Consider the following 7,719-nt stretch of genomic DNA (forward strand, 5'->3'; position numbering starts at 1 on the left):
TCTTAGAGAGGAGAAAGTCTTGGAGGCTTGCTTAGATTTAGAGGAGAAGAGGAGAAGTGAGAGATATCTTCTTCGCTACAGCTCTAAGTGAGATTGGAGTGGAATTGTAAGGAGGGTGAGTGATTCAAAGAAACAAGAAGGATTGCTTGTGAAGGTGTTTGAGATAAGTTGTGTATTTTTGTTTATTTTAATTAGTCTCGTTTTGTAAACTTATATTTATTTATAAATCCATGCATTGTTGTTTCTTCCCCATGAGATTTGGTTGTTTCATTTGTCTTTCTTTCTGCAATGTGGAATAATTATGTGTAGGAATGAAGTTTAGTATAAATGCTTTTAATTCCATATATTGGGATGATTTAAACTCTATGCTTAATTTAATTATCGATATGACCAATTGATTTGTTAAAATCTATTTTGAAACATAGTGACCTGAAAAGGGCTATGCTTTCCTCAAAAAAGTAAGAATCACATTCAGTCTCATGGATGAGAATACAGTTCATTGGGTTAAGTGAAAATAAATAGGGAAAAAAGTTTTGATGGCCGTAGAATTGGAGGTTTTAGAGTGACATACTAAAATTTTTAATTTGATCTAGATATTTGGAAACTAAAGCAAGATGTTAGCCTTCAGGTGAGGGGTAACTGGGAACTCTAGAGTGACAGCTAATATCTTCCCAGCTTAACTATGGGTTTAAGGACTAAACTCTAGATTAACCAATGTTCTTTATGCACTTAAGAGAGGGTAATGAATATGTATGCTTCTAATTGGCACAATACATTAATTATATTTAAAATTATTTGATTCCTACTGTGATTATAAACTCATTGCATGGGGAAGAATTTTTTATACAAATTTGAAATCTTCTATACATTGTTAGTATAAAATTTTTTAGTGATAACTTTACATTTTATCATTTTTAGATTGTCTTGCATTTACATTATGTATTTGCTTAGCAAACTTAACATTCCTTTTATGTCTTTAGAATTAGGTAATACACAAAAATTTTTTATCATTTCCTATATAAGTTAACTACAGTTTAAAGAAGGCTTTACTAAAGTCATCCAAAAAGAGTTTTACCTATCTGTGTGGGATCGATACTTAGGCCTCTATTATAGCCTTATATTACTTAAAACGATACGTGTACTTGTGTAGCACCCTTAGTGTGTAAACAATTTCATCAAATTTATATAATATTTAATTTTACACACAATCTGCTAAATATAAATTGGGTTAAGCTTTTGATCATATTTCTGAATTAAAATAATTATGTAATTGCAGGTTCGATCACCTTGGCGCCCAAGCTATTCGAGAAGATAGAAAGCATGACACTTAGGCACCGCAGACTGGGCGCTTGTTGCAGTTCAAAAAGTTACTTTCTGCAGGACTCCGGGTGTTGTTTTACTGGTGCTGATGATTCAGATGGGGAGATTCGATAATCCTAAGAGTGAGGAAGAAGTTCCAAGTTCTGGACTTTTCCAAGGAGTATAGATAGGAGTAGGAATTCTTGCTCTAGTGAGATTTGAGAGGGGAGTTTGAGAAAATCTGTAAGGGGTTTACAACAACATCTTATGTAGCACTGTGGAAAACAACTTCCGGTGGAATTTGTTTCACTTTTCAGAGGGAAAAATCTAAGTATCGTCTTTAATCTTATTTGATTATTGTTGTAAACACACATTTGGTTGATTTGCTAGGATTAAATGAATTTTTCTTTGGTGTTTATCATGTGTAGTGAGTAGATTTCTGATACTTTTCTCTTGTGAAAGATAGATTAGATTTGTACGGTTGCAAATGCTTTGAATTAATCTTTATTTTCATGTGATGAGTATATCTCTAGACTTAATATACATGTTGTACTGACCATATAACTAGTTAAAATTCATTGTGACCCATTAGAACTCAAAAGAGCAGTTGTGAGACAACATAGAACATTCACATTGTGTGAATGACTAAGGAAGATAAGTCATGAGACAATGCAACTCAAGGAGATGCATATCGATATAGTTTGAATGAAGAGTTTCACGGGTGACAGTCAGAAACAAATATCTAAATTTGAATCATACTCATTTATGCACTCGAAAGAGGGCAAATGAGTCTTATGCTCTGGTTGTCACTACCACAATGGAATTCTTAGTATTAACATTAATTTACCTAGGAAATCACAAGGGAGAACTACCTTTTATCAATTTTGAATTTCACCTATTTAATTGATCTAGGAAAGTTTAACTTAGAGGTAGAAATAAACTTAGGAGTAGTAGTTAGAAAAACCATATTTAGCTAGAAATTCAAACTAGGACTTCAAAATAGTATGCTAGAATTCACCATTATATTGTAACTACTATGAATTCTCTGCCACCTTCCCGTGGGATCGACATTCCAGACTTAAGTATCGCTCTATATTACGAAAGCGATACGTGCGTTTACATAAAAACCTTGATAATTAGGTGGAGATTGTGAGTTAAATTAAATTATCTTTAAAGTATTGGTAGCAGCTGGGGCCGTCATAGCCTTTGATGTTCAGCTGACCTTCCCAACTTCACTATATTGTGACAACATCTTTGTTATTGCTTTTTTTCATTGCTCAATTTCTCATACTCGTACCAATCATAAACATTGATTGTTGTTTCATTACAGATTGCATTAAATCCAACCATATCATAACGCTTCACATTGCACTCAATAACAACTTGTCAAAATATTCACAAAATCAAATAACACTTATAGGTTTCATTATCTCCGCAGCAAATAGACAAATCAGAAGGAGTCAAGTTGAGGGGCGCCGATAAACACCATAATCAATCCAGCAGTAAAGGGCATAACAAAAGATGGTATACTGTCTCACTAGCAAGCCTATTATCCTTAAAGCTATGCATGCGCCATGATCAATTGCATCAAGCCATCGGCTGCTAACCAACTACGATACTTTCCGTTATGATTGATAATATACATATCTATATACAAAACAGTGAGAACTCAAAGTGAAACTTACTAATTCTCAATTTTCCAGCTTTCTTTTTTTGGTCTACTTAATTGTTCATGTATCTTCTTGATTTTTCACTGTCATGTTAACAATATGCTTTCAATTCTGCATTACTTTTACCCCTTTGAAGAAATTGAAGTAGTATAAAAAAATGCATCTATTGGACCTTTCAAATTTCCTTGCTGCACACTGCATATGCAGGACATCTTACTGGCCTCAAACAGTCAGGCATTAAGTTGTGAATAGAGAGACTAGAAAGAATGTTTACTGTAGTAATAATAATTGAAAAAGGAGTCATTTTTATAAATTAACAGGCTAATTCGAGAGGATCGTACTCCTAATCCGTAGGTCGTTATACAATTAGAAGGAGAGGACTCTGTCCTGCTGACCTCAAACAGTAAGGTACTGGAGCCTTATAGCTCAGAGACATGACTACTCTATTACTCTGCCCTAAGCCAAGGCGCGCAAGAAAGCATTAACTACGTCACATTCCAATCCTTGATTCCTTCTGAGGGTAAAATCTGAATTCTATTTAAAAGATAGGCCTGGACTTCTGCATTAACCTAACCATGTTAGCTTTTGGCCTGCTTCTCCTATTAAATTATCTGCAATCCCTTTTGCTTGATTAAAAGTAGTCATGTACTGTTTATGGAGCTACGTTGCTCTCGTAGAGATGAAATGAATAATGCGCTACGGTCTTTTTTTTGTTTTGTTTTTATTTTTTTTTAGTTCTTATACACTCGACACAATTCAATATTTTTATTTATGACATTTTGATTTTAAACATCTATATTTCAATTTTATAAAGTTAATGCATGTGATATTTTTATGTGATGCTGCACATTTGAGTATTATGCATGTAAAAGTGTAGGTGTTCAATATGTAAATATACAAGACTTGTGTGGATGTATGTAAATACTATTTTTTTAGGTGATTTTTTCCTCTCAGTTCGTTTTGCCATGAGGAGGCTTTTTTTGGTGAATTCTGCCTGAAAATCATTATTATTCTTCGAATTCAAATTAGTTTGAACCCAAGGGCGGCTTACACTAATGTATGCGATCTAAAATTCTTTATATTAAATTATTTTAAAATAAATATTATTTTGTAAAACAATGCAAAAAAACAAAATTACACACAAGCAAACAACAAACATAGTGTGATTTACCTGGTTCAACGCGAATCCGCCTACATCCGTTGAGAGGGCTTATTCCAGTATCAACAGGCGATCAGAGAAAAAAAATAGTCGAAATATTATTACAACTCCACACAGAGAAATCAGTGATAATTCATTCTATAAATAAGAGGTGATTAGAACATATAAATTAGTAATATTTCAAATATAAAAAAGATCATGTAATTAGATCTCCTCTAGTTAGGTTACCTAATATCAATATTGCTACTTTAGAAAATATCATTTAATTAGATCTCCCTTAATTAAGTTACCTAATATCAATCTTCCAAATATAAAAACTTTATAATATACAATTATCAGATTTGATATTTTTCATAACAACGTCCACCTCATCTTTCACTTCCAGATAAGTGGGAGATGATAAAAATGAGCTCCAATACTAAAATGACTATGCCAAGGTGGTTGTCTACATACCCCCCTGTTGACCTCACTTTTATGAGAATCTTCCCCAAATTGATATCTATAGACAAGATATGTCTTGAGCTATCCACATTAGTTCAGGATCCCCAGACAACCTTTTAAAAATTCAATGACCACCATGCTCATTAAATCCGACCTAGGGAGGAGGTCTACCAACATTGACCCCATTGAACTTATTTAGGGTCCCTAGACCCTAAAAGTTGGATTGATCCCTGATGTACCCTCTTTGAGCTCAAATCATGATGATACCCTATGGTGATCAGATCAGTGATAACAAACCCTCATTTGGTCACCACATTGACCATTTGATCAACCGTAGACCCAATGGTCACCACATTGACCACTTAGTTAACCCTAGGACATAATTGATCAACCCTGGGACCTAATTGGTCAAACTTGGTCAAATTGGTAAACCCTTGACCCAATGGTCACTACATTGACCATTTAGTCAACTCTGGAACCAAAGGTCACCACATGGACCATTTGGTCAACTATGAGACCCAATTGGTCAACTCTACACATTTTTGGTCAATTTATAGACTTTTGATCAAATTTTCCATTCTCTTAATTAATTAATTATCTAATTAATTAAAAAAGTGAAATTAGGACTTATTAATCTTAGGATTTAAGTCCTAAAATCATGACCAAAGCCTACATGTGAAACTCAAACATATGGATGAAATCTAAGCCTACCCAAGGAAGCCCAAAATTTCTTCTGGAAGCCCAAGTCCAAAGACATTCATGGCTTGTCGTTTTCAGGCCACCCATGATTTATAAAACCATTCATGACACAAGACCCATGAAGAGCCATTAAGACACTTAATGCCACAAATTTTTACTTTTTCAAAAGTCATCATGAAGGAGGGGGGGGGGGGGGGACCTGGCCACCTGTTATCCACTTTACCTTCATTGGATTAACATGGAATGTTCAAGCCAGCTCATTTTTGGGGACCTTATCCACCTCATGACCCTTTTAACAGAGAGAAACAATGTCATAGCCACCATTTTCCCCATAATTGAAGCTCATCATGAGCACACCTTCGGGAAACTCAATATGGTTATCCTCAGCTAGAAGTTTATCTTCAAACCCATCACGAGCCGCCTCTCTTCTCCTCTAATTGAGCTCAAGCTTATCCATGGCTTCCCCATGGCTATAAGAAGCCATACCAGAGAGCTCACACTAAGGAGAACCCTAGATAGAGACTTCAAATCCTCTGATCTTCAACAACAAAGTTGTTCTCCACACCTTAAGCAACCAATCCCCCATAGTTTTAGCGCTTGTAATCCATTACAAAGCTTCAATTTCCCACCTAAAAACAAGACACATTTTTGAGTTAACATAAAGTTCTTCAAAACTCCTATTCAATCATCCTAAAAGCTTCCCGAAGCTCCACGAGGAAGCTCATGATAAACCTAAAATATATCTTATTTTTAGACCCATTTTTATACCTATTTTTTGAGATATTGCGCTTTAATGAAAGGTATTTGTGTGTTTTTATTTCAGGTACAAGTAAAAAGGTGAAAAGTGCTAAAATGAGTGAAAAAAGATCAAATTTGAGATCAAATTTGGAGCTGAAAAAAGATCAAATTTGGAGCAAAAATGTGAAAATGGTGCAAAAGAGTTTTTGCGCCTAAGCATCAAATCAGGCGCTTAAGCACCAGTGAAATAAAGAAGGCCACGTCTAAGTGCTAGAGGCCCCGCGCTTAAGCTTTAGAGGCAGTTATGTGACGGTTTACTTCATTTTACCAAATTTTGAAGGGACATTTGAGGCACCTATTAGCTAAATAGGGTGGGTATGTCCACTATAAACAAAAATATGGTTAGAAGACTTATGAAAGGAGATATCCTTTGGAGAATACATCGAATTGAAACACATTTTGAAGAGTTATCAATGAACCTCTTGGAGATTTATAAAAGAAGGAAGTTGAGACTTTTTGAAGTGTGCTTGAAAGTTCTGAAAAGTGTTAGAAACAGGGAGTTTTGAGAGAGTTTTGGAGAGATTTTCAGGCACCACAAATTTACTTTATACTTTTTGTTTTTAATTTTATTGTGAGAGTCAAGAGTGTTGTAAAAGAGAAGAGATTCAAAGAAACTTCAAGAGTTTGGTGGAGGATTTGAGATAAGTTTTTATCTTTCGTTTTGAACTACTTTTGGTTTTAATCGAGACTTCTTGTTAGTTTGACAATGATTTCTACTTTTAAACTGAAGTGTGATTTTATTTTCTCCATGGATTCTGAGTAGTTTTCTTTATCTTTCTCCTTAAAATGATAAGTAATTAAAAGTGTTGGATGGAAGTTGTGTAGAGTATTGATCTTTAATGTTGGAAGAAGTTGTGATGATTTAAATCCATGTACTTCATTTACTTCTTGATTTGGCCTATCCAGATGTCAAAATTTGTTGTGAGAATATGTAAGAACCAGGCTATTATTGTCTCAATCAAAAATTGGAAAGAATCACATGACGTTGTATGAATGAGAATGTAATTCATATGATTGAGTGTAAATAAATAAGGAAATAAACTTTGAAGGGAGTAGAGTTAGATGACTTTAATGTGACAGGTTAAAGCCTCCAACTTGGTTTATTAATTTAGGTTTTGATACGAGATGTTAGCACACAGGTGGAGGGAATTGAGGGAACTCTAGAGTGAGAGCTGATATCTTCCCTGCCTAGTCGATCTTCAAAACTATTCAAACTTTAAATTAGTCAATGTTCTTTATAGCATCTCTAGTAAGGGTAAAGAATAGTAATGCTCTGATTTAGCACAACACAATTTGCATACTTCCACAATATAAATCCTAAACTTATTACTGGTTCATGATAAGGAGAAAGATATTTTCATATCAAGTGCTTTTCTGTTACATAAACTCAAGTTATACATAAACTCAAGTTATATTTGTCAAAATATGTTATATTTAGAAGTTTTATTATTTTGTCAAAATATTAAAAATACCAAAAAAATGAAGTTACTTATTGAGAAAATATCTATAGTTTAAGTAATTATCTTTTTAAAATAGAAAGTTTGTGCATATTGTGTATTTTCTCTATGGGTTCGATATTCATGTCCTAATAAAAAAGTCCTATATTACTTGATAACGATACATATACTTGCGTAATATCCCAATATATATATA

Source organism: Phalaenopsis equestris, unplaced genomic scaffold, assembly GCF_001263595.1.
Source record: "Phalaenopsis equestris unplaced genomic scaffold, ASM126359v1 Scaffold000991, whole genome shotgun sequence".
Lineage (NCBI taxonomy): Eukaryota > Viridiplantae > Streptophyta > Magnoliopsida > Asparagales > Orchidaceae > Phalaenopsis > Phalaenopsis equestris.